The sequence below is a fragment of the Ambystoma mexicanum genome, chromosome 1p (assembly GCF_040938575.1).
Source record: "Ambystoma mexicanum isolate Mex_15411 chromosome 1p, UKY_AmexF1_1, whole genome shotgun sequence".
NCBI lineage: Eukaryota > Metazoa > Chordata > Amphibia > Caudata > Ambystomatidae > Ambystoma > Ambystoma mexicanum.
The window spans coordinates 238,172,926-238,197,064 of record NC_090921.1 but is presented as its reverse complement, the minus strand read 5'-3'; the positions used below and the strand labels follow the sequence as shown (position 1 = coordinate 238,197,064).

General features: G+C 51.5%; 11 non-coding genes across 11 annotated transcripts; all 11 read right to left on the bottom strand.

Annotated features, from left to right (window-relative positions):
* Positions 1 to 2,867: 2,867 nt before the first annotated feature.
* On the bottom strand, positions 2,868 to 2,939 carry TRNAD-GUC (transfer RNA aspartic acid (anticodon GUC)). The gene has a single exon. It is a non-coding gene; the product is annotated as a tRNA-Asp (tRNA).
* A 1,397-nt stretch (positions 2,940 to 4,336) lies between these two features.
* Positions 4,337 to 4,408, bottom strand: TRNAD-GUC (transfer RNA aspartic acid (anticodon GUC)). Its single transcript has one exon. It is a non-coding gene; the product is annotated as a tRNA-Asp (tRNA).
* Positions 4,409 to 5,804: 1,396 nt separating this feature from the next.
* Positions 5,805 to 5,876, bottom strand: TRNAD-GUC (transfer RNA aspartic acid (anticodon GUC)). The gene has a single exon. It is a non-coding gene; the product is annotated as a tRNA-Asp (tRNA).
* A 1,396-nt stretch (positions 5,877 to 7,272) lies between these two features.
* On the bottom strand, positions 7,273 to 7,344 carry TRNAD-GUC (transfer RNA aspartic acid (anticodon GUC)). The gene has a single exon. It is a non-coding gene; the product is annotated as a tRNA-Asp (tRNA).
* Positions 7,345 to 10,209: 2,865 nt separating this feature from the next.
* On the bottom strand, positions 10,210 to 10,281 carry TRNAD-GUC (transfer RNA aspartic acid (anticodon GUC)). The gene has a single exon. It is a non-coding gene; the product is annotated as a tRNA-Asp (tRNA).
* Positions 10,282 to 13,138: 2,857 nt separating this feature from the next.
* TRNAD-GUC (transfer RNA aspartic acid (anticodon GUC)) lies at positions 13,139 to 13,210 on the bottom strand. Its single transcript has one exon. It is a non-coding gene; the product is annotated as a tRNA-Asp (tRNA).
* Positions 13,211 to 14,607: 1,397 nt separating this feature from the next.
* TRNAD-GUC (transfer RNA aspartic acid (anticodon GUC)) lies at positions 14,608 to 14,679 on the bottom strand. Its single transcript has one exon. It is a non-coding gene; the product is annotated as a tRNA-Asp (tRNA).
* Positions 14,680 to 17,526: 2,847 nt separating this feature from the next.
* Positions 17,527 to 17,598, bottom strand: TRNAD-GUC (transfer RNA aspartic acid (anticodon GUC)). Its single transcript has one exon. It is a non-coding gene; the product is annotated as a tRNA-Asp (tRNA).
* A 1,397-nt stretch (positions 17,599 to 18,995) lies between these two features.
* Positions 18,996 to 19,067, bottom strand: TRNAD-GUC (transfer RNA aspartic acid (anticodon GUC)). The gene has a single exon. It is a non-coding gene; the product is annotated as a tRNA-Asp (tRNA).
* Positions 19,068 to 20,464: 1,397 nt separating this feature from the next.
* On the bottom strand, positions 20,465 to 20,536 carry TRNAD-GUC (transfer RNA aspartic acid (anticodon GUC)). Its single transcript has one exon. It is a non-coding gene; the product is annotated as a tRNA-Asp (tRNA).
* Positions 20,537 to 21,932: 1,396 nt separating this feature from the next.
* Positions 21,933 to 22,004, bottom strand: TRNAD-GUC (transfer RNA aspartic acid (anticodon GUC)). The gene has a single exon. It is a non-coding gene; the product is annotated as a tRNA-Asp (tRNA).
* Between the last annotated feature and the right edge of the window lie 2,135 nt (positions 22,005 to 24,139).

Below are 24,139 nucleotides of genomic sequence, written 5' to 3'. Positions count from 1 at the left end.
ACTAACGAGGAGACGTGAGGGCATGAAATGAACAGCTGCTGATGTCTGCACAGCATCCAGCGACCACCTAGCTGGCCTAGGGGGTCTCATTTTCCCCCGTCAAACGGCTTGCCCGATCTAAGGCTAATTTCTTTCTTTTTATCGGCACCAGGCTTAAAACTCAGTTTAAGGCGATAGTTCCGGGCTATGTTTGACTCCAGAGTTGAATCTGTCATCCCGCATTTCCTCAGCAAATCAAGCTACCCATCTCAAGTCTCATGAGCTGAGGACGGCAAAGTCCCTGTGGGCTTAGGACAGTCAAAGAAACCCCTGGGCTGCATGCTAAGCCCCTTTTCGGCTTCACTTTCCGAATCCTGCCCTAGCTTGCGATTAGTTTTTTTCTTACTTCTTGCCCCCATCTCCCACCTTGCCTCATGGTCTCCCCTCCTCTGCGCACCTGACAGTTTGCCTGCCCTTCCACTGCCTGTCTCCAGACTTTCCAAGGAGAAAAGGCAAAGCACTAAAGCGGGCCGGGCAACGGGTCAAGTTCCGCTTTCGGCGACTAGCAGGGAGGTAGCGTGGCCGAGCGGTCTAAGGCGCTGGATTAAGGCTCCAGTCTCTTCGGAGGCGTGGGTTCAAATCCCACCGCTGCCACTTTTCCTGGCCTTGCATTTTAAAGAAGAACGTAACGTTGACCTCTTCCTTCATTAGTGCCACCTCTGTCGCAATGAGCAAGCGGATGGTATGCCACACCCTGCAGGAAAAAGGTTTCGCTTCTGACGTCTTGCTTTTCTGGACATCCAGTCTCAAGTTTCCCATCTGGAACGGCGCTCCCTGCTGCTTTGTGAAGGCTTGCTGCAAGAGCCTTCGAAACCCAGGAGCTCTTGCGTTGAGCTGTGACGCGTCCTGGGAAGACCTCCCGTTGCAGCGGAATGAGCCCCACTTCCAGGGCGTGCTGGTAGCAAATTTCCCACAGCCCACAGGGAGCAAACGATCCCAGGTGTGATGTATCACCAGGAGAGGCTGAGATGAGAGTAGGGGTTCACGCGTGTGCCCGGACCGAGGTTAATGATGGGATTAGAGCTAGGGTTAGATGCAGGGAAAGAGTGAGAGTTATAATTAGGGATAAAGCTAACAGGTGATCATTACTCGTCATGTAACATGATACAAAGGGTCAGAAGAGGAACTGATTCAGGGTTACAATTTGGACTTCGCAGACAACAGGAGCACTAAATGGTGCTGAGGGGGACTCAATAAAGTGGACCGGCCGCCTAATGTAAGCAATTGTGCACAAATATTGTACGATGACTAGCGTTGCCGGTGCTTTTTTCTTAAAGAGTCAGTTCTTGGCACCCATTCCCTACTTGACTCAGCCTAATCTTCAAGAATATTTGTCAAGAACTAAAAAAAATCCAGAAACGGTTTAACCTCCCCGTCGGGGACGGTCTCCCGCGTGACAGGCGGGGATACTGACCACTATACTAACGAGGAGACGTGAGGGCATGAAATGAACAGCTGCTGATGTCTGCACAGCATCCAGCGACCACCTAGCTGGCCTAGGGGGGTCTCATTTTCCCCCGTCAAACGGCTTGCCCGATCTAAGGCTAATTTCTTTCTTTTTATCGGCACCAGGCTTAAAACTCAGTTTAAGGCGATAGTTCCGGGCTATGTTTGACTCCAGAGTTGAATCTGTCATCCCGCATTTCCTCAGCAAATCAAGCTACCCATCTCAAGTCTCATGAGCTGAGGACGGCAAAGTCCCTGTGGGCTTAGGACAGTCAAAGAAACCCCTGGGCTGCATGCTAAGCCCCTTTTCGGCTTCACTTTCCGAATCCTGCCCTAGCTTGCGATTAGTTTTTTTCTCACTTCTTGCCCCCATCTCCCACCTTGCCTCATGGTCTCCCCTCCTCTGCGCACCTGACAGTTTGCCTGCCCTTCCACTGCCTGTCTCCAGACTTTCCAAGGAGAAAAGGCAAAGCACTAAAGCGGGCCGGGCAACGGGTCAAGTTCCGCTTTCGGCGACTAGCAGGGAGGTAGCGTGGCCGAGCGGTCTAAGGCGCTGGATTAAGGCTCCAGTCTCTTCGGAGGCGTGGGTTCAAATCCCACCGCTGCCACTTTTCCTGGCCTTGCATTTTAAAGAAGAACGTAACGTTGACCTCTTCCTTCATTAGTGCCACCTCTGTCGCAATGAGCAAGCGGATGGTATGCCACACCCTGCAGGAAAAAGGTTTCGCTTCTGACGTCTTGCTTTTCTGGACATCCAGTCTCAAGTTTCCCATCTGGAACGGCGCTCCCTGCTGCTTTGTGAAGGCTTGCTGCAAGAGCCTTCGAAACCCAGGAGCTCTTGCGTTGAGCTGTGACGCGTCCTGGGAAGACCTCCCGTTGCAGCGGAATGAGCCCCACTTCCAGGGCGTGCTGGTAGCAAATTTCCCACAGCCCACAGGGAGCAAACGATCCCAGGTGTGATGTATCACCAGGAGAGGCTGAGATGAGAGTAGGGGTTCACGCGTGTGCCCGGACCGAGGTTAATGATGGGATTAGAGCTAGGGTTAGATGCAGGGAAAGAGTGAGAGTTATAATTAGGGATAAAGCTAACAGGTGATCATTACTCGTCATGTAACATGATACAAAGGGTCAGAAGAGGAACTGATTCAGGGTTACAATTTGGACTTCGCAGACAACAGGAGCACTAAATGGTGCTGAGGGGGACTCAATAAAGTGGACCGGCCGCCTAATGTAAGCAATTGTGCACAAATATTGTACGATGACTAGCGTTGCCGGTGCTTTTTTCTTAAAGAGTCAGTTCTTGGCACCCATTCCCTACTTGACTCAGCCTAATCTTCAAGAATATTTGTCAAGAACTAAAAAAAATCCAGAAAAGGTTTAACCTCCCCGTCGGGGAATTGAACCCCGGTCTCCCGCGTGACAGGCGGGGATACTGACCACTATACTAACGAGGAGACGTGAGGGCATGAAATGAACAGCTGCTGATGTCTGCACAGCATCCAGCGACCACCTAGCTGGCCTAGGGGGGTCTCATTTTCCCCCGTCAAACGGCTTGCCCGATCTAAGGCTAATTTCTTTCTTTTTATCGGCACCAGGCTTAAAACTCAGTTTAAGGCGATAGTTCCGGGCTATGTTTGACTCCAGAGTTGAATCTGTCATCCCGCATTTCCTCAGCAAATCAAGCTACCCATCTCAAGTCTCATGAGCTGAGGACGGCAAAGTCCCTGTGGGCTTAGGACAGTCAAAGAAACCCCTGGGCTGCATGCTAAGCCCCTTTTCGGCTTCACTTTCCGAATCCTGCCCTAGCTTGCGATTAGTTTTTTTCTCACTTCTTGCCCCCATCTCCCACCTTGCCTCATGGTCTCCCCTCCTCTGCGCACCTGACAGTTTGCCTGCCCTTCCACTGCCTGTCTCCAGACTTTCCAAGGAGAAAAGGCAAAGCACTAAAGCGGGCCGGGCAACGGGTCAAGTTCCGCTTTCGGCGACTAGCAGGGAGGTAGCGTGGCCGAGCGGTCTAAGGCGCTGGATTAAGGCTCCAGTCTTTTCGGAGGCGTGGGTTCAAATCCCACCGCTGCCACTTTTCCTGGCCTTGCATTTTAAAGAAGAACGTAACGTTGACCTCTTCCTTCATTAGTGCCACCTCTGTCGCAATGAGCAAGCGGATGGTATGCCACACCCTGCAGGAAAAAGGTTTCGCTTCTGACGTCTTGCTTTTCTGGACATCCAGTCTCAAGTTTCCCATCTGGAACGGCGCTCCCTGCTGCTTTGTGAAGGCTTGCTGCAAGAGCCTTCGAAACCCAGGAGCTCTTGCGTTGAGCTGTGACGCGTCCTGGGAAGACCTCCCGTTGCAGCGGAATGAGCCCCACTTCCAGGGCGTGCTGGTAGCAAATTTCCCACAGCCCACAGGGAGCAAACGATCCCAGGTGTGATGTATCACCAGGAGAGGCTGAGATGAGAGTAAGGGTTCACGCGTGTGCCCGGACCGAGGTTAATGATGGGATTAGAGCTAGGGTTAGATGCAGGGAAAGAGTGAGAGTTATAATTAGGGATAAAGCTAACAGGTGATCATTACTCGTCATGTAACATGATACAAAGGGTCAGAAGAGGAACTGATTCAGGGTTACAATTTGGACTTCGCAGACAACAGGAGCACTAAATGGTGCTGAGGGGGACTCAATAAAGTGGACCGGCCGCCTAATGTAAGCAATTGTGCACAAATATTGTACGATGACTAGCGTTGCCGGTGCTTTTTTCTTAAAGAGTCAGTTCTTGGCACCCATTCCCTACTTGACTCAGCCTAATCTTCAAGAATATTTGTCAAGAACTAAAAAAAATCCAGAAAAGGTTTAACCTCCCCGTCGGGGAATTGAACCCCGGTCTCCCGCGTGACAGGCGGGGATACTGACCACTATACTAACGAGGAGACGTGAGGGCATGAAATGAACAGCTGCTGATGTCTGCACAGCATCCAGCGACCACCTAGCTGGCCTAGGGGGTCTCATTTTCCCCCGTCAAACGGCTTGCCCGATCTAAGGCTAATTTCTTTCTTTTTATCGGCACCAGGCTTAAAACTCAGTTTAAGGCGATAGTTCCGGGCTATGTTTGACTCCAGAGTTGAATCTGTCATCCCGCATTTCCTCAGCAAATCAAGCTACCCATCTCAAGTCTCATGAGCTGAGGACGGCAAAGTCCCTGTGGGCTTAGGACAGTCAAAGAAACCCCTGGGCTGCATGCTAAGCCCCTTTTCGGCTTCACTTTCCGAATCCTGCCCTAGCTTGCGATTAGTTTTTTTCTCACTTCTTGCCCCCATCTCCCACCTTGCCTCATGGTCTCCCCTCCTCTGCGCACCTGACAGTTTGCCTGCCCTTCCACTGCCTGTCTCCAGACTTTCCAAGGAGAAAAGGCAAAGCACTAAAGCGGGCCGGGCAACGGGTCAAGTTCCGCTTTCGGCGACTAGCAGGGAGGTAGCGTGGCCGAGCGGTCTAAGGCGCTGGATTAAGGCTCCAGTCTCTTCGGAGGCGTGGGTTCAAATCCCACCGCTGCCACTTTTCCTGGCCTTGCATTTTAAAGAAGAACGTAACGTTGGCCTCTTCCTTCATTAGTGCCACCTCTGTCGCAATGAGCAAGCGGATGGTATGCCACACCCTGCAGGAAAAAGGTTTCGCTTCTGACGTCTTGCTTTTCTGGACATCCAGTCTCAAGTTTCCCATCTGGAACGGCGCTCCCTGCTGCTTTGTGAAGGCTTGCTGCAAGAGCCTTCGAAACCCAGGAGCTCTTGCGTTGAGCTGTGACGCGTCCTGGGAAGACCTCCCGTTGCAGCGGAATGAGCCCCACTTCCAGGGCGTGCTGGTAGCAAATTTCCCACAGCCCACAGGGAGCAAACGATCCCAGGTGTGATGTATCACCAGGAGAGGCTGAGATGAGAGTAAGGGTTCACGCGTGTGCCCGGACCGAGGTTAATGATGGGATTAGAGCTAGGGTTAGATGCAGGGAAAGAGTGAGAGTTATAATTAGGGATAAAGCTAACAGGTGATCATTACTCGTCATGTAACATGATACAAAGGGTCAGAAGAGGAACTGATTCAGGGTTACAATTTGGACTTCGCAGACAACAGGAGCACTAAATGGTGCTGAGGGGGACTCAATAAAGTGGACCGGCCGCCTAATGTAAGCAATTGTGCACAAATATTGTACGATGACTAGCGTTGCCGGTGCTTTTTTCTTAAAGAGTCAGTTCTTGGCACCCATTCCCTACTTGACTCAGCCTAATCTTCAAGAATATTTGTCAAGAACTAAAAAAAATCCAGAAAAGGTTTAACCTCCCCGTCGGGGAATTGAACCCCGGTCTCCCGCGTGACAGGCGGGGATACTGACCACTATACTAACGAGGAGACGTGAGGGCATGAAATGAACAGCTGCTGATGTCTGCACAGCATCCAGCGACCACCTAGCTGGCCTAGGGGGTCTCATTTTCCCCCGTCAAACGGCTTGCCCGATCTAAGGCTAATTTCTTTCTTTTTATCGGCACCAGGCTTAAAACTCAGTTTAAGGCGATAGTTCCGGGCTATGTTTGACTCCAGAGTTGAATCTGTCATCCCGCATTTCCTCAGCAAATCAAGCTACCCATCTCAAGTCTCATGAGCTGAGGACGGCAAAGTCCCTGTGGGCTTAGGACAGTCAAAGAAACCCCTGGGCTGCCTGCTAAGCCCCTTTTCGGCTTCACTTTCCGAATCCTGCCCTAGCTTGCGATTAGTTTTTTTCTTACTTCTTGCCCCCATCTCCCACCTTGCCTCATGGTCTCCCCTCCTCTGCGCACCTGACAGTTTGCCTGCCCTTCCACTGCCTGTCTCCAGACTTTCCAAGGAGAAAAGGCAAAGCACTAAAGCGGGCCGGGCAACGGGTCAAGTTCCGCTTTCGGCGACTAGCAGGGAGGTAGCGTGGCCGAGCGGTCTAAGGCGCTGGATTAAGGCTCCAGTCTCTTCGGAGGCGTGGGTTCAAATCCCACCGCTGCCACTTTTCCTGGCCTTGCATTTTAAAGAAGAACGTAACGTTGACCTCTTCCTTCATTAGTGCCACCTCTGTCGCAATGAGCAAGCGGATGGTATGCCACACCCTGCAGGAAAAAGGTTTCGCTTCTGACGTCTTGCTTTTCTGGACATCCAGTCTCAAGTTTCCCATCTGGAACGGCGCTCCCTGCTGCTTTGTGAAGGCTTGCTGCAAGAGCCTTCGAAACCCAGGAGCTCTTGCGTTGAGCTGTGACGCGTCCTGGGAAGACCTCCCGTTGCAGCGGAATGAGCCCCACTTCCAGGGCGTGCTGGTAGCAAATATCCCACAGCCCACAGGGAGCAAACGATCCCAGGTGTGATGTATCACCAGGAGAGGCTGAGATGAGAGTAAGGGTTCACGCGTGTGCCCGGACCGAGGTTAATGATGGGATTAGAGCTAGGGTTAGATGCAGGGAAAGAGTGAGAGTTATAATTAGGGATAAAGCTAACAGGTGATCATTACTCGTCATGTAACATGATACAAAGGGTCAGAAGAGGAACTGATTCAGGGTTACAATTTGGACTTCGCAGACAACAGGAGCACTAAATGGTGCTGAGGGGGACTCAATAAAGTGGACCGGCCGCCTAATGTAAGCAATTGTGCACAAATATTGTACGATGACTAGCGTTGCCGGTGCTTTTTTCTTAAAGAGTCAGTTCTTGGCACCCATTCCCTACTTGACTCAGCCTAATCTTCAAGAATATTTGTCAAGAACTAAAAAAAATCCAGAAAAGGTTTAACCTCCCCGTCGGGGAATTGAACCCCGGTCTCCCGCGTGACAGGCGGGGATACTGACCACTATACTAACGAGGAGACGTGAGGGCATGAAATGAACAGCTGCTGATGTCTGCACAGCATCCAGCGACCACCTAGCTGGCCTAGGGGGGTCTCATTTTCCCCCGTCAAACGGCTTGCCCGATCTAAGGCTAATTTCTTTCTTTTTATCGGCACCAGGCTTAAAACTCAGTTTAAGGCGATAGTTCCGGGCTATGTTTGACTCCAGAGTTGAATCTGTCATCCCGCATTTCCTCAGCAAATCAAGCTACCCATCTCAAGTCTCATGAGCTGAGGACGGCAAAGTCCCTGTGGGCTTAGGACAGTCAAAGAAACCCCTGGGCTGCATGCTAAGCCCCTTTTCGGCTTCACTTTCCGAATCCTGCCCTAGCTTGCGATTAGTTTTTTTCTCACTTCTTGCCCCCATCTCCCACCTTGCCTCATGGTCTCCCCTCCTCTGCGCACCTGACAGTTTGCCTGCCCTTCCACTGCCTGTCTCCAGACTTTCCAAGGAGAAAAGGCAAAGCACTAAAGCGGGCCGGGCAACGGGTCAAGTTCCGCTTTCGGCGACTAGCAGGGAGGTAGCGTGGCCGAGCGGTCTAAGGCGCTGGATTAAGGCTCCAGTCTCTTCGGAGGCATGGGTTCAAATCCCACCGCTGCCACTTTTCCTGGCCTTGCATTTTAAAGAAGAACGTAACGTTGACCTCTTCCTTCATTAGTGCCACCTCTGTCGCAATGAGCAAGCGGATGGTATGCCACACCCTGCAGGAAAAAGGTTTCGCTTCTGACGTCTTGCTTTTCTGGACATCCAGTCTCAAGTTTCCCATCTGGAACGGCGCTCCCTGCTGCTTTGTGAAGGCTTGCTGCAAGAGCCTTCGAAACCCAGGAGCTCTTGCGTTGAGCTGTGACGCGTCCTGGGAAGACCTCCCGTTGCAGCGGAATGAGCCCCACTTCCAGGGCGTGCTGGTAGCAAATTTCCCACAGCCCACAGGGAGCAAACGATCCCAGGTGTGATGTATCACCAGGAGAGGCTGAGATGAGAGTAAGGGTTCACGCGTGTGCCCGGACCGAGGTTAATGATGGGATTAGAGCTAGGGTTAGATGCAGGGAAAGAGTGAGAGTTATAATTAGGGATAAAGCTAACAGGTGATCATTACTCGTCATGTAACATGATACAAAGGGTCAGAAGAGGAACTGATTCAGGGTTACAATTTGGACTTCGCAGACAACAGGAGCACTAAATGGTGCTGAGGGGGACTCAATAAAGTGGACCGGCCGCCTAATGTAAGCAATTGTGCACAAATATTGTACGATGACTAGCGTTGCCGGTGCTTTTTTCTTAAAGAGTCAGTTCTTGGCACCCATTCCCTACTTGACTCAGCCTAATCTTCAAGAATATTTGTCAAGAACTAAAAAAAATCCAGAAAAGGTTTAACCTCCCCTTCGGGGAATTGAACCCCGGTCTCCCGCGTGACAGGCGGGGATACTGACCACTATACTAACGAGGAGACGTGAGGGCATGAAATGAACAGCTGCTGATGTCTGCACAGCATCCAGCGACCACCTAGCTGGCCTAGGGGGTCTCATTTTCCCCCGTCAAACGGCTTGCCCGATCTAAGGCTAATTTCTTTCTTTTTATCGGCACCAGGCTTAAAACTCAGTTTAAGGCGATAGTTCCGGGCTATGTTTGACTCCAGAGTTGAATCTGTCATCCCGCATTTCCTCAGCAAATCAAGCTACCCATCTCAAGTCTCATGAGCTGAGGACGGCAAAGTCCCTGTGGGCTTAGGACAGTCAAAGAAACCCCTGGGCTGCATGCTAAGCCCCTTTTCGGCTTCACTTTCCGAATCCTGCCCTAGCTTGCGATTAGTTTTTTTCTTACTTCTTGCCCCCATCTCCCACCTTGCCTCATGGTCTCCCCTCCTCTGCGCACCTGACAGTTTGCCTGCCCTTCCACTGCCTGTCTCCAGACTTTCCAAGGAGAAAAGGCAAAGCACTAAAGCGGGCCGGGCAACGGGTCAAGTTCCGCTTTCGGCGACTAGCAGGGAGGTAGCGTGGCCGAGCGGTCTAAGGCGCTGGATTAAGGCTCCAGTCTCTTCGGAGGCGTGGGTTCAAATCCCACCGCTGCCACTTTTCCTGGCCTTGCATTTTAAAGAAGAACGTAACGTTGACCTCTTCCTTCATTAGTGCCACCTCTGTCGCAATGAGCAAGCGGATGGTATGCCACACCCTGCAGGAAAAAGGTTTCGCTTCTGACGTCTTGCTTTTCTGGACATCCAGTCTCAAGTTTCCCATCTGGAACGGCGCTCCCTGCTGCTTTGTGAAGGCTTGCTGCAAGAGCCTTCGAAACCCAGGAGCTCTTGCGTTGAGCTGTGACGCGTCCTGGGAAGACCTCCCGTTGCAGCGGAATGAGCCCCACTTCCAGGGCGTGCTGGTAGCAAATTTCCCACAGCCCACAGGGAGCAAACGATCCCAGGTGTGATGTATCACCAGGAGAGGCTGAGATGAGAGTAGGGGTTCACGCGTGTGCCCGGACCGAGGTTAATGATGGGATTAGAGCTAGGGTTAGATGCAGGGAAAGAGTGAGAGTTATAATTAGGGATAAAGCTAACAGGTGATCATTACTCGTCATGTAACATGATACAAAGGGTCAGAAGAGGAACTGATTCAGGGTTACAATTTGGACTTCGCAGACAACAGGAGCACTAAATGGTGCTGAGGGGGACTCAATAAAGTGGACCGGCCGCCTAATGTAAGCAATTGTGCACAAATATTGTACGATGACTAGCGTTGCCGGTGCTTTTTTCTTAAAGAGTCAGTTCTTGGCACCCATTCCCTACTTGACTCAGCCTAATCTTCAAGAATATTTGTCAAGAACTAAAAAAAATCCAGAAAAGGTTTAACCTCCCCGTCGGGGAATTGAACCCCGGTCTCCCGCGTGACAGGCGGGGATACTGACCACTATACTAACGAGGAGACGTGAGGGCATGAAATGAACAGCTGCTGATGTCTGCACAGCATCCAGCGACCACCTAGCTGGCCTAGGGGGGTCTCATTTTCCCCCGTCAAACGGCTTGCCCGATCTAAGGCTAATTTCTTTCTTTTTATCGGCACCAGGCTTAAAACTCAGTTTAAGGCGATAGTTCCGGGCTATGTTTGACTCCAGAGTTGAATCTGTCATCCCGCATTTCCTCAGCAAATCAAGCTACCCATCTCAAGTCTCATGAGCTGAGGACGGCAAAGTCCCTGTGGGCTTAGGACAGTCAAAGAAACCCCTGGGCTGCATGCTAAGCCCCTTTTCGGCTTCACTTTCCGAATCCTGCCCTAGCTTGCGATTAGTTTTTTTCTCACTTCTTGCCCCCATCTCCCACCTTGCCTCATGGTCTCCCCTCCTCTGCGCACCTGACAGTTTGCCTGCCCTTCCACTGCCTGTCTCCAGACTTTCCAAGGAGAAAAGGCAAAGCACTAAAGCGGGCCGGGCAACGGGTCAAGTTCCGCTTTCGGCGACTAGCAGGGAGGTAGCGTGGCCGAGCGGTCTAAGGCGCTGGATTAAGGCTCCAGTCTCTTCGGAGGCGTGGGTTCAAATCCCACCGCTGCCACTTTTCCTGGCCTTGCATTTTAAAGAAGAACGTAACGTTGACCTCTTCCTTCATTAGTGCCACCTCTGTCGCAATGAGCAAGCGGATGGTATGCCACACCCTGCAGGAAAAAGGTTTCGCTTCTGACGTCTTGCTTTTCTGGACATCCAGTCTCAAGTTTCCCATCTGGAACGGCGCTCCCTGCTGCTTTGTGAAGGCTTGCTGCAAGAGCCTTCGAAACCCAGGAGCTCTTGCGTTGAGCTGTGACGCGTCCTGGGAAGACCTCCCGTTGCAGCGGAATGAGCCCCACTTCCAGGGCGTGCTGGTAGCAAATTTCCCACAGCCCACAGGGAGCAAACGATCCCAGGTGTGATGTATCACCAGGAGAGGCTGAGATGAGAGTAGGGGTTCACGCGTGTGCCCGGACCGAGGTTAATGATGGGATTAGAGCTAGGGTTAGATGCAGGGAAAGAGTGAGAGTTATAATTAGGGATAAAGCTAACAGGTGATCATTACTCGTCATGTAACATGATACAAAGGGTCAGAAGAGGAACTGATTCAGGGTTACAATTTGGACTTCGCAGACAACAGGAGCACTAAATGGTGCTGAGGGGGACTCAATAAAGTGGACCGGCCGCCTAATGTAAGCAATTGTGCACAAATATTGTACGATGACTAGCGTTGCCGGTGCTTTTTTCTTAAAGAGTCAGTTCTTGGCACCCATTCCCTACTTGACTCAGCCTAATCTTCAAGAATATTTGTCAAGAACTAAAAAAAATCCAGAAACGGTTTAACCTCCCCGTCGGGGACGGTCTCCCGCGTGACAGGCGGGGATACTGACCACTATACTAACGAGGAGACGTGAGGGCATGAAATGAACAGCTGCTGATGTCTGCACAGCATCCAGCGACCACCTAGCTGGCCTAGGGGGGTCTCATTTTCCCCCGTCAAACGGCTTGCCCGATCTAAGGCTAATTTCTTTCTTTTTATCGGCACCAGGCTTAAAACTCAGTTTAAGGCGATAGTTCCGGGCTATGTTTGACTCCAGAGTTGAATCTGTCATCCCGCATTTCCTCAGCAAATCAAGCTACCCATCTCAAGTCTCATGAGCTGAGGACGGCAAAGTCCCTGTGGGCTTAGGACAGTCAAAGAAACCCCTGGGCTGCATGCTAAGCCCCTTTTCGGCTTCACTTTCCGAATCCTGCCCTAGCTTGCGATTAGTTTTTTTCTCACTTCTTGCCCCCATCTCCCACCTTGCCTCATGGTCTCCCCTCCTCTGCGCACCTGACAGTTTGCCTGCCCTTCCACTGCCTGTCTCCAGACTTTCCAAGGAGAAAAGGCAAAGCACTAAAGCGGGCCGGGCAACGGGTCAAGTTCCGCTTTCGGCGACTAGCAGGGAGGTAGCGTGGCCGAGCGGTCTAAGGCGCTGGATTAAGGCTCCAGTCTCTTCGGAGGCGTGGGTTCAAATCCCACCGCTGCCACTTTTCCTGGCCTTGCATTTTAAAGAAGAACGTAACGTTGACCTCTTCCTTCATTAGTGCCACCTCTGTCGCAATGAGCAAGCGGATGGTATGCCACACCCTGCAGGAAAAAGGTTTCGCTTCTGACGTCTTGCTTTTCTGGACATCCAGTCTCAAGTTTCCCATCTGGAACGGCGCTCCCTGCTGCTTTGTGAAGGCTTGCTGCAAGAGCCTTCGAAACCCAGGAGCTCTTGCGTTGAGCTGTGACGCGTCCTGGGAAGACCTCCCGTTGCAGCGGAATGAGCCCCACTTCCAGGGCGTGCTGGTAGCAAATTTCCCACAGCCCACAGGGAGCAAACGATCCCAGGTGTGATGTATCACCAGGAGAGGCTGAGATGAGAGTAGGGGTTCACGCGTGTGCCCGGACCGAGGTTAATGATGGGATTAGAGCTAGGGTTAGATGCAGGGAAAGAGTGAGAGTTATAATTAGGGATAAAGCTAACAGGTGATCATTACTCGTCATGTAACATGATACAAAGGGTCAGAAGAGGAACTGATTCAGGGTTACAATTTGGACTTCGCAGACAACAGGAGCACTAAATGGTGCTGAGGGGGACTCAATAAAGTGGACCGGCCGCCTAATGTAAGCAATTGTGCACAAATATTGTACGATGACTAGCGTTGCCGGTGCTTTTTTCTTAAAGAGTCAGTTCTTGGCACCCATTCCCTACTTGACTCAGCCTAATCTTCAAGAATATTTGTCAAGAACTAAAAAAAATCCAGAAAAGGTTTAACCTCCCCGTCGGGGAATTGAACCCCGGTCTCCCGCGTGACAGGCGGGGATACTGACCACTATACTAACGAGGAGACGTGAGGGCATGAAATGAACAGCTGCTGATGTCTGCACAGCATCCAGCGACCACCTAGCTGGCCTAGGGGGGTCTCATTTTCCCCCGTCAAACGGCTTGCCCGATCTAAGGCTAATTTCTTTCTTTTTATCGGCACCAGGCTTAAAACTCAGTTTAAGGCGATAGTTCCGGGCTATGTTTGACTCCAGAGTTGAATCTGTCATCCCGCATTTCCTCAGCAAATCAAGCTACCCATCTCAAGTCTCATGAGCTGAGGACGGCAAAGTCCCTGTGGGCTTAGGACAGTCAAAGAAACCCCTGGGCTGCATGCTAAGCCCCTTTTCGGCTTCACTTTCCGAATCCTGCCCTAGCTTGCGATTAGTTTTTTTCTCACTTCTTGCCCCCATCTCCCACCTTGCCTCATGGTCTCCCCTCCTCTGCGCACCTGACAGTTTGCCTGCCCTTCCACTGCCTGTCTCCAGACTTTCCAAGGAGAAAAGGCAAAGCACTAAAGCGGGCCGGGCAACGGGTCAAGTTCCGCTTTCGGCGACTAGCAGGGAGGTAGCGTGGCCGAGCGGTCTAAGGCGCTGGATTAAGGCTCCAGTCTTTTCGGAGGCGTGGGTTCAAATCCCACCGCTGCCACTTTTCCTGGCCTTGCATTTTAAAGAAGAACGTAACGTTGACCTCTTCCTTCATTAGTGCCACCTCTGTCGCAATGAGCAAGCGGATGGTATGCCACACCCTGCAGGAAAAAGGTTTCGCTTCTGACGTCTTGCTTTTCTGGACATCCAGTCTCAAGTTTCCCATCTGGAACGGCGCTCCCTGCTGCTTTGTGAAGGCTTGCTGCAAGAGCCTTCGAAACCCAGGAGCTCTTGCGTTGAGCTGTGACGCGTCCTGGGAAGACCTCCCGTTGCAGCGGAATGAGCCCCACTTCCAGGGCGTGCTGGTAGCAAATTTCCCACAGCCCACAGGGAGCAAACGATCCCAGGTGTGATGTATCACCAGGAGAGGCTGAGATGAGAGTAAGGGTTCACGCGTGTGCCCGGACCGAGGTTAATGATGGGATTAGAGCTAGGGTTAGATGCAGGGAAAGAGTGAGAGTTATAATTAGGGATAAAGCTAACAGGTGATCATTACTCGTCATGTAACATGATACAAAGGGTCAGAAGAGGAACTGATTCAGGGTTACAATTTGGACTTCGCAGACAACAGGAGCACTAAATGGTGCTGAGGGGGACTCAATAAAGTGGACCGGCCGCCTAATGTAAGCAATTGTGCACAAATATTGTACGATGACTAGCGTTGCCGGTGCTTTTTTCTTAAAGAGTCAGTTCTTGGCACCCATTCCCTACTTGACTCAGCCTAATCTTCAAGAATATTTGTCAAGAACTAAAAAAAATCCAGAAAAGGTTTAACCTCCCCGTCGGGGAATTGAACCCCGGTCTCCCGCGTGACAGGCGGGGATACTGACCACTATACTAACGAGGAGACGTGAGGGCATGAAATGAACAGCTGCTGATGTCTGCACAGCATCCAGCGACCACCTAGCTGGCCTAGGGGGTCTCATTTTCCCCCGTCAAACGGCTTGCCCGATCTAAGGCTAATTTCTTTCTTTTTATCGGCACCAGGCTTAAAACTCAGTTTAAGGCGATAGTTCCGGGCTATGTTTGACTCCAGAGTTGAATCTGTCATCCCGCATTTCCTCAGCAAATCAAGCTACCCATCTCAAGTCTCATGAGCTGAGGACGGCAAAGTCCCTGTGGGCTTAGGACAGTCAAAGAAACCCCTGGGCTGCATGCTAAGCCCCTTTTCGGCTTCACTTTCCGAATCCTGCCCTAGCTTGCGATTAGTTTTTTTCTCACTTCTTGCCCCCATCTCCCACCTTGCCTCATGGTCTCCCCTCCTCTGCGCACCTGACAGTTTGCCTGCCCTTCCACTGCCTGTCTCCAGACTTTCCAAGGAGAAAAGGCAAAGCACTAAAGCGGGCCGGGCAACGGGTCAAGTTCCGCTTTCGGCGACTAGCAGGGAGGTAGCGTGGCCGAGCGGTCTAAGGCGCTGGATTAAGGCTCCAGTCTCTTCGGAGGCGTGGGTTCAAATCCCACCGCTGCCACTTTTCCTGGCCTTGCATTTTAAAGAAGAACGTAACGTTGGCCTCTTCCTTCATTAGTGCCACCTCTGTCGCAATGAGCAAGCGGATGGTATGCCACACCCTGCAGGAAAAAGGTTTCGCTTCTGACGTCTTGCTTTTCTGGACATCCAGTCTCAAGTTTCCCATCTGGAACGGCGCTCCCTGCTGCTTTGTGAAGGCTTGCTGCAAGAGCCTTCGAAACCCAGGAGCTCTTGCGTTGAGCTGTGACGCGTCCTGGGAAGACCTCCCGTTGCAGCGGAATGAGCCCCACTTCCAGGGCGTGCTGGTAGCAAATTTCCCACAGCCCACAGGGAGCAAACGATCCCAGGTGTGATGTATCACCAGGAGAGGCTGAGATGAGAGTAAGGGTTCACGCGTGTGCCCGGACCGAGGTTAATGATGGGATTAGAGCTAGGGTTAGATGCAGGGAAAGAGTGAGAGTTATAATTAGGGATAAAGCTAACAGGTGATCATTACTCGTCATGTAACATGATACAAAGGGTCAGAAGAGGAACTGATTCAGGGTTACAATTTGGACTTCGCAGACAACAGGAGCACTAAATGGTGCTGAGGGGGACTCAATAAAGTGGACCGGCCGCCTAATGTAAGCAATTGTGCACAAATATTGTACGATGACTAGCGTTGCCGGTGCTTTTTTCTTAAAGAGTCAGTTCTTGGCACCCATTCCCTACTTGACTCAGCCTAATCTTCAAGAATATTTGTCAAGAACTAAAAAAAATCCAGAAAAGGTTTAACCTCCCCGTCGGGGAATTGAACCCCGGTCTGATACTGACCACTATACTAACGAGGAGACGTGAGGGCATGAAATGAACAGCTGCTGATGTCTGCACAGCATCCAGCGACCACCTAGCTGGCCTAGGGGGTCTCATTTTCCCCCGTCAAACGGCTTGCCCGATCTAAGGCTAATTTCTTTCTTTTTATCGGCACCAGGCTTAAAACTCAGTTTAAGGCGATAGTTCCGGGCTATGTTTGACTCCAGAGTTGAATCTGTCATCCCGCATTTCCTCAGCAAATCAAGCTACCCATCTCAAGTCTCATGAGCTGAGGACGGCAAAGTCCCTGTGGGCTTAGGACAGTCAAAGAAACCCCTGGGCTGCATGCTAAGCCCCTTTTCGGCTTCACTTTCCGAATCCTGCCCTAGCTTGCGATTAGTTTTTTTCTCACTTCTTGCCACCCTCACCCACCTTGCCTCATGGTCTCCCCTCCTCTGCGCACCTGACAGTTTGCCTGCCCTTCCACTGCCTGTCTCCAGACTTTCCAAGGAGAAAAGGCAAAGCACTAAAGCGGGCCGGGCAACGGGTCAAGTTCCGCTTTCGGCGACTAGCAGGGAGGTAGCGTGGCCGAGCGGTCTAAGGCGCTGGATTAAGGCTCCAGTCTCTTCGGAGGCGTGGGTTCAAATCCCACCGCTGCCACTTTTCCTGGCCTTGCATTTTAAAGAAGAACGTAACGTTGACCTCTTCCTTCATTAGTGCCACCTCTGTCGCAATGAGCAAGCGGATGGTATGCCACACCCTGCAGGAAAAAGGTTTCGCTTCTGACGTCTTGCTTTTCTGGACATCCAGTCTCAAGTTTCCCATCTGGAACGGCGCTCCCTGCTGCTTTGTGAAGGCTTGCTGCAAGAGCCTTCGAAACCCAGGAGCTCTTGCGTTGAGCTGTGACGCGTCCTGGGAAGACCTCCCGTTGCAGCGGAATGAGCCCCACTTCCAGGGCGTGCTGGTAGCAAATTTCCCACAGCCCACAGGGAGCAAACGATCCCAGGTGTGATGTATCACCAGGAGAGGCTGAGATGAGAGTAAGGGTTCACGCGTGTGCCCGGACCGAGGTTAATGATGGGATTAGAGCTAGGGTTAGATGCAGGGAAAGAGTGAGAGTTATAATTAGGGATAAAGCTAACAGGTGATCATTACTCGTCATGTAACATGATACAAAGGGTCAGAAGAGGAACTGATTCAGGGTTACAATTTGGACTTCGCAGACAACAGGAGCACTAAATGGTGCTGAGGGGGACTCAATAAAGTGGACCGGCCGCCTAATGTAAGCAATTGTGCACAAATATTGTACGATGACTAGCGTTGCCGGTGCTTTTTTCTTAAAGAGTCAGTTCTTGGCACCCATTCCCTACTTGACTCAGCCTAATCTTCAAGAATATTTGTCAAGAACTAAAAAAAATCCAGATAAGGTTTAACCTCCCCGTCGGGGAATTGAACCCCGGTCTCCCGCGTGACAGGCGGGGATACTGACCACTATACTAACGAGGAGACGTGAGGGCATGAAATGAACAGCTGCTGATGTCTGCACAGCATCCAGCGACCACCTAGCTGGCCTAGGGGGTCTCATTTTCCCCCGTCAAACGGCTTGCCCGATCTAAGGCTAATTTCTTTCTTTTTATCGGCACCAGGCTTAAAACTCAGTTTAAGGCGATAGTTCCGGGCTATGTTTGACTCCAGAGTTGAATCTGTCATCCCGCATTTCCTCAGCAAATCAAGCTACCCATCTCAAGTCTCATGAGCTGAGGACGGCAAAGTCCCTGTGGGCTTAGGACAGTCAAAGAAACCCCTGGGCTGCATGCTAAGCCCCTTTTCGGCTTCACTTTCCGAATCCTGCCCTAGCTTGCGATTAGTTTTTTTTCTTACTTCTTGCCCCCATCTCCCACCTTGCCTCATGGTCTCCCCTCCTCTGCGCACCTGACAGTTTGCCTGCCCTTCCACTGCCTGTCTCCAGACTTTCCAAGGAGAAAAGGCAAAGCACTAAAGCGGGCCGGGCAACGGGTCAAGTTCCGCTTTCGGCGACTAGCAGGGAGGTAGCGTGGCCGAGCGGTCTAAGGCGCTGGATTAAGGCTCCAGTCTCTTCGGAGGCGTGGGTTCAAATCCCACCGCTGCCACTTTTCCTGGCCTTGCATTTTAAAGAAGAACGTAACGTTGACCTCTTCCTTCATTAGTGCCACCTCTGTCGCAATGAGCAAGCGGATGGTATGCCACACCCTGCAGGAAAAAGGTTTCGCTTCTGACGTCTTGCTTTTCTGGACATCCAGTCTCAAGTTTCCCATCTGGAACGGCGCTCCCTGCTGCTTTGTGAAGGCTTGCTGCAAGAGCCTTCGAAACCCAGGAGCTCTTGCGTTGAGCTGTGACGCGTCCTGGGAAGACCTCCCGTTGCAGCGGAATGAGCCCCACTTCCAGGGCGTGCTGGTAGCAAATTTCCCACAGCCCACAGGGAGCAAACGATCCCAGGTGTGATGTATCACCAGGAGAGGCTGAGATGAGAGTAAGGGTTCACGCGTGTGCCCGGACCGAGGTTAATGATGGGATTAGAGCTAGGGTTAGATGCAGGGAAAGAGTGAGAGTTATAATTAGGGATAAAGCTAACAGGTGATCATTACTCGTCATGTAACATGATACAAAGGGTCAGAAGAGGAACTGATTCAGGGTTACAATTTGGACTTCGCAGACAACAGGAGCACTAAATGGTGCTGAGGGGGACTCAATAAAGTGGACCGGCCGCCTAATGTAAGCAATTGTGCACAAATATTGTACGATGACTAGCGTTGCCGGTGCTTTTTTCTTAAAGAGTCAGTTCTTGGCACCCATTCCCTACTTGACTCAGCCTAATCTTCAAGAATATTTGTCAAGAACTAAAAAAAATCCAGAAAAGGTTTAACCTCCCCGTCGGGGAATTGAACCCCGGTCTCCCGCGTGACAGGCGGGGATACTGACCACTATACTAACGAGGAGACGTGAGGGCATGAAATGAACAGCTGCTGATGTCTGCACAGCATCCAGCGACCACCTAGCTGGCCTAGGGGGGTCTCATTTTCCCCCGTCAAACGGCTTGCCCGATCTAAGGCTAATTTCTTTCTTTTTATCGGCACCAGGCTTAAAACTCAGTTTAAGGCGATAGTTCCGGGCTATGTTTGACTCCAGAGTTGAATCTGTCATCCCGCATTTCCTCAGCAAATCAAGCTACCCATCTCAAGTCTCATGAGCTGAGGACGGCAAAGTCCCTGTGGGCTTAGGACAGTCAAAGAAACCCCTGGGCTGCATGCTAAGCCCCTTTTCGGCTTCACTTTCCGAATCCTGCCCTAGCTTGCGATTAGTTTTTTTCTCACTTCTTGCCCCCATCTCCCACCTTGCCTCATGGTCTCCCCTCCTCTGCGCACCTGACAGTTTGCCTGCCCTTCCACTGCCTGTCTCCAGACTTTCCAAGGAGAAAAGGCAAAGCACTAAAGCGGGCCGGGCAACGGGTCAAGTTCCGCTTTCGGCGACTAGCAGGGAGGTAGCGTGGCCGAGCGGTCTAAGGCGCTGGATTAAGGCTCCAGTCTCTTCGGAGGCGTGGGTTCAAATCCCACCGCTGCCACTTTTCCTGGCCTTGCATTTTAAAGAAGAACGTAACGTTGACCTCTTCCTTCATTAGTGCCACCTCTGTCGCAATGAGCAAGCGGATGGTATGCCACACCCTGCAGGAAAAAGGTTTCGCTTCTGACGTCTTGCTTTTCTGGACATCCAGTCTCAAGTTTCCCATCTGGAACGGCGCTCCCTGCTGCTTTGTGAAGGCTTGCTGCAAGAGCCTTCGAAACCCAGGAGCTCTTGCGTTGAGCTGTGACGCGTCCTGGGAAGACCTCCCGTTGCAGCGGAATGAGCCCCACTTCCAGGGCGTGCTGGTAGCAAATTTCCCACAGCCCACAGGGAGCAAACGATCCCAGGTGTGATGTATCACCAGGAGAGGCTGAGATGAGAGTAAGGGTTCACGCGTGTGCCCGGACCGAGGTTAATGATGGGATTAGAGCTAGGGTTAGATGCAGGGAAAGAGTGAGAGTTATAATTAGGGATAAAGCTAACAGGTGATCATTACTCGTCATGTAACATGATACAAAGGGTCAGAAGAGGAACTGATTCAGGGTTACAATTTGGACTTCGCAGACAACAGGAGCACTAAATGGTGCTGAGGGGGACTCAATAAAGTGGACCGGCCGCCTAATGTAAGCAATTGTGCACAAATATTGTACGATGACTAGCGTTGCCGGTGCTTTTTTCTTAAAGAGTCAGTTCTTGGCACCCATTCCCTACTTGACTCAGCCTAATCTTCAAGAATATTTGTCAAGAACTAAAAAAAATCCAGAAAAGGTTTAACCTCCCCGTCGGGGAATTGAACCCCGGTCTCCCGCGTGACAGGCGGGGATACTGACCACTATACTAACGAGGAGACGTGAGGGCATGAAATGAACAGCTGCTGATGTCTGCACAGCATCCAGCGACCACCTAGCTGGCCTAGGGGGTCTCATTTTCCCCCGTCAAACGGCTTGCCCGATCTAAGGCTAATTTCTTTCTTTTTATCGGCACCAGGCTTAAAACTCAGTTTTAGGCGATAGTTCCGGGCTATGTTTGACTCCAGAGTTGAATCTGTCATCCCGCATTTCCTCAGCAAATCAAGCTACCCATCTCAAGTCTCATGAGCTGAGGACGGCAAAGTCCCTGTGGGCTTAGGACAGTCAAAGAAACCCCTGGGCTGCATGCTAAGCCCCTTTTCGGCTTCACTTTCCGAATCCTGCCCTAGCTTGCGATTAGTTTTTTTCTTACTTCTTGCCCCCATCTCCCACCTTGCCTCATGGTCTCCCCTCCTCTGCGCACCTGACAGTTTGCCTGCCCTTCCACTGCCTGTCTCCAGACTTTCCAAGGAGAAAAGGCAAAGCACTAAAGCGGGCCGGGCAACGGGTCAAGTTCCGCTTTCGGCGACTAGCAGGGAGGTAGCGTGGCCGAGCGGTCTAAGGCGCTGGATTAAGGCTCCAGTCTCTTCGGAGGCGTGGGTTCAAATCCCACCGCTGCCACTTTTCCTGGCCTTGCATTTTAAAGAAGAACGTAACGTTGACCTCTTCCTTCATTAGTGCCACCTCTGTCGCAATGAGCAAGCGGATGGTATGCCACACCCTGCAGGAAAAAGGTTTCGCTTCTGACGTCTTGCTTTTCTGGACATCCAGTCTCAAGTTTCCCATCTGGAACGGCGCTCCCTGCTGCTTTGTGAAGGCTTGCTGCAAGAGCCTTCGAAACCCAGGAGCTCTTGCGTTGAGCTGTGACGCGTCCTGGGAAGACCTCCCGTTGCAGCGGAATGAGCCCCACTTCCAGGGCGTGCTGGTAGCAAATATCCCACAGCCCACAGGGAGCAAACGATCCCAGGTGTGATGTATCACCAGGAGAGGCTGAGATGAGAGTAAGGGTTCACGCGTGTGCCCGGACCGAGGTTAATGATGGGATTAGAGCTAGGGTTAGATGCAGGGAAAGAGTGAGAGTTATAATTAGGGATAAAGCTAACAGGTGATCATTACTCGTCATGTAACATGATACAAAGGGTCAGAAGAGGAACTGATTCAGGGTTACAATTTGGACTTCGCAGACAACAGGAGCACTAAATGGTGCTGAGGGGGACTCAATAAAGTGGACCGGCCGCCTAATGTAAGCAATTGTGCACAAATATTGTACGATGACTAGCGTTGCCGGTGCTTTTTTCTTAAAGAGTCAGTTCTTGGCACCCATTCCCTACTTGACTCAGCCTAATCTTCAAGAATATTTGTCAAGAACTAAAAAAAATCCAGAAAAGGTTTAACCTCCCCGTCGGGGAATTGAACCCCGGTCTCCCGCGTGACAGGCGGGGATACTGACCACTATACTAACGAGGAGACGTGAGGGCATGAAATGAACAGCTGCTGATGTCTGCACAGCATCCAGCGACCACCTAGCTGGCCTAGGGGGGTCTCATTTTCCCCCGTCAAACGGCTTGCCCGATCTAAGGCTAATTTCTTTCTTTTTATCGGCACCAGGCTTAAAACTCAGTTTAAGGCGATAGTTCCGGGCTATGTTTGACTCCAGAGTTGAATCTGTCATCCCGCATTTCCTCAGCAAATCAAGCTACCCATCTCAAGTCTCATGAGCTGAGGACGGCAAAGTCCCTGTGGGCTTAGGACAGTCAAAGAAACCCCTGGGCTGCATGCTAAGCCCCTTTTCGGCTTCACTTTCCGAATCCTGCCCTAGCTTGCGATTAGTTTTTTTCTCACTTCTTGCCCCCATCTCCCACCTTGCCTCATGGTCTCCCCTCCTCTGCGCACCTGACAGTTTGCCTGCCCTTCCACTGCCTGTCTCCAGACTTTCCAAGGAGAAAAGGCAAAGCACTAAAGCGGGCCGGGCAACGGGTCAAGTTCCGCTTTCGGCGACTAGCAGGGAGGTAGCGTGGCCGAGCGGTCTAAGGCGCTGGATTAAGGCTCCAGTCTCTTCGGAGGCGTGGGTTCAAATCCCACCGCTGCCACTTTTCCTGGCCTTGCATTTTAAAGAAGAACGTAACGTTGACCTCTTCCTTCATTAGTGCCACCTCTGTCGCAATGAGCAAGCGGATGGTATGCCACACCCTGCAGGAAAAAGGTTTCGCTTCTGACGTCTTGCTTTTCTGGACATCCAGTCTCAAGTTTCCCATCTGGAACGGCGCTCCCTGCTGCTTTGTGAAGGCTTGCTGCAAGAGCCTTCGAAACCCAGGAGCTCTTGCGTTGAGCTGTGACGCGTCCTGGGAAGACCTCCCGTTGCAGCGGAATGAGCCCCACTTCCAGGGCGTGCTGGTAGCAAATTTCCCACAGCCCACAGGGAGCAAACGATCCCAGGTGTGATGTATCACCAGGAGAGGCTGAGATGAGAGTAAGGGTTCACGCGTGTGCCCGGACCGAGGTTAATGATGGGATTAGAGCTAGGGTTAGATGCAGGGAAAGAGTGAGAGTTATAATTAGGGATAAAGCTAACAGGTGATCATTACTCGTCATGTAACATGATACAAAGGGTCAGAAGAGGAACTGATTCAGGGTTACAATTTGGACTTCGCAGACAACAGGAGCACTAAATGGTGCTGAGGGGGACTCAATAAAGTGGACCGGCCGCCTAATGTAAGCAATTGTGCACAAATATTGTACGATGACTAGCGTTGCCGGTGCTTTTTTCTTAAAGAGTCAGTTCTTGGCACCCATTCCCTACTTGACTCAGCCTAATCTTCAAGAATATTTGTCAAGAACTAAAAAAAATCCAGAAAAGGACCCCGGTCTCCCGCGTGACAGGCGGGGATACTGACCACTATACTAACGAGGAGACGTGAGGGCATGAAATGAACAGCTGCTGATGTCTGCACAGCATCCAGCGACCACCTAGCTGGCCTAGGGGGTCTCATTTTCCCCCGTCAAACGGCTTGCCCGATCTAAGGCTAATTTCTTTCTTTTTATCGGCACCAGGCTTAAAACTCAGTTTAAGGCGATAGTTCCGGGCTATGTTTGACTCCAGAGTTGAATCTGTCATCCCGCATTTCCTCAGCAAATCAAGCTACCCATCTCAAGTCTCATGAGCTGAGGACGGCAAAGTCCCTGTGGGCTTAGGACAGTCAAAGAAACCCCTGGGCTGCATGCTAAGCCCCTTTTCGGCTTCACTTTCCGAATCCTGCCCTAGCTTGCGATTAGTTTTTTTCTTACTTCTTGCCCCCATCTCCCACCTTGCCTCATGGTCTCCCCTCCTCTGCGCACCTGACAGTTTGCCTGCCCTTCCACTGCCTGTCTCCAGACTTTCCAAGGAGAAAAGGCAAAGCACTAAAGCGGGCCGGGCAACGGGTCAAGTTCCGCTTTCGGCGACTAGCAGGGAGGTAGCGTGGCCGAGCGGTCTAAGGCGCTGGATTAAGGCTCCAGTCTCTTCGGAGGGGTGGGTTCAAATCCCACCGCTGCCACTTTTCCTGGCCTTGCATTTTAAAGAAGAACGTAACGTTGACCTCTTCCTTCATTAGTGCCACCTCTGT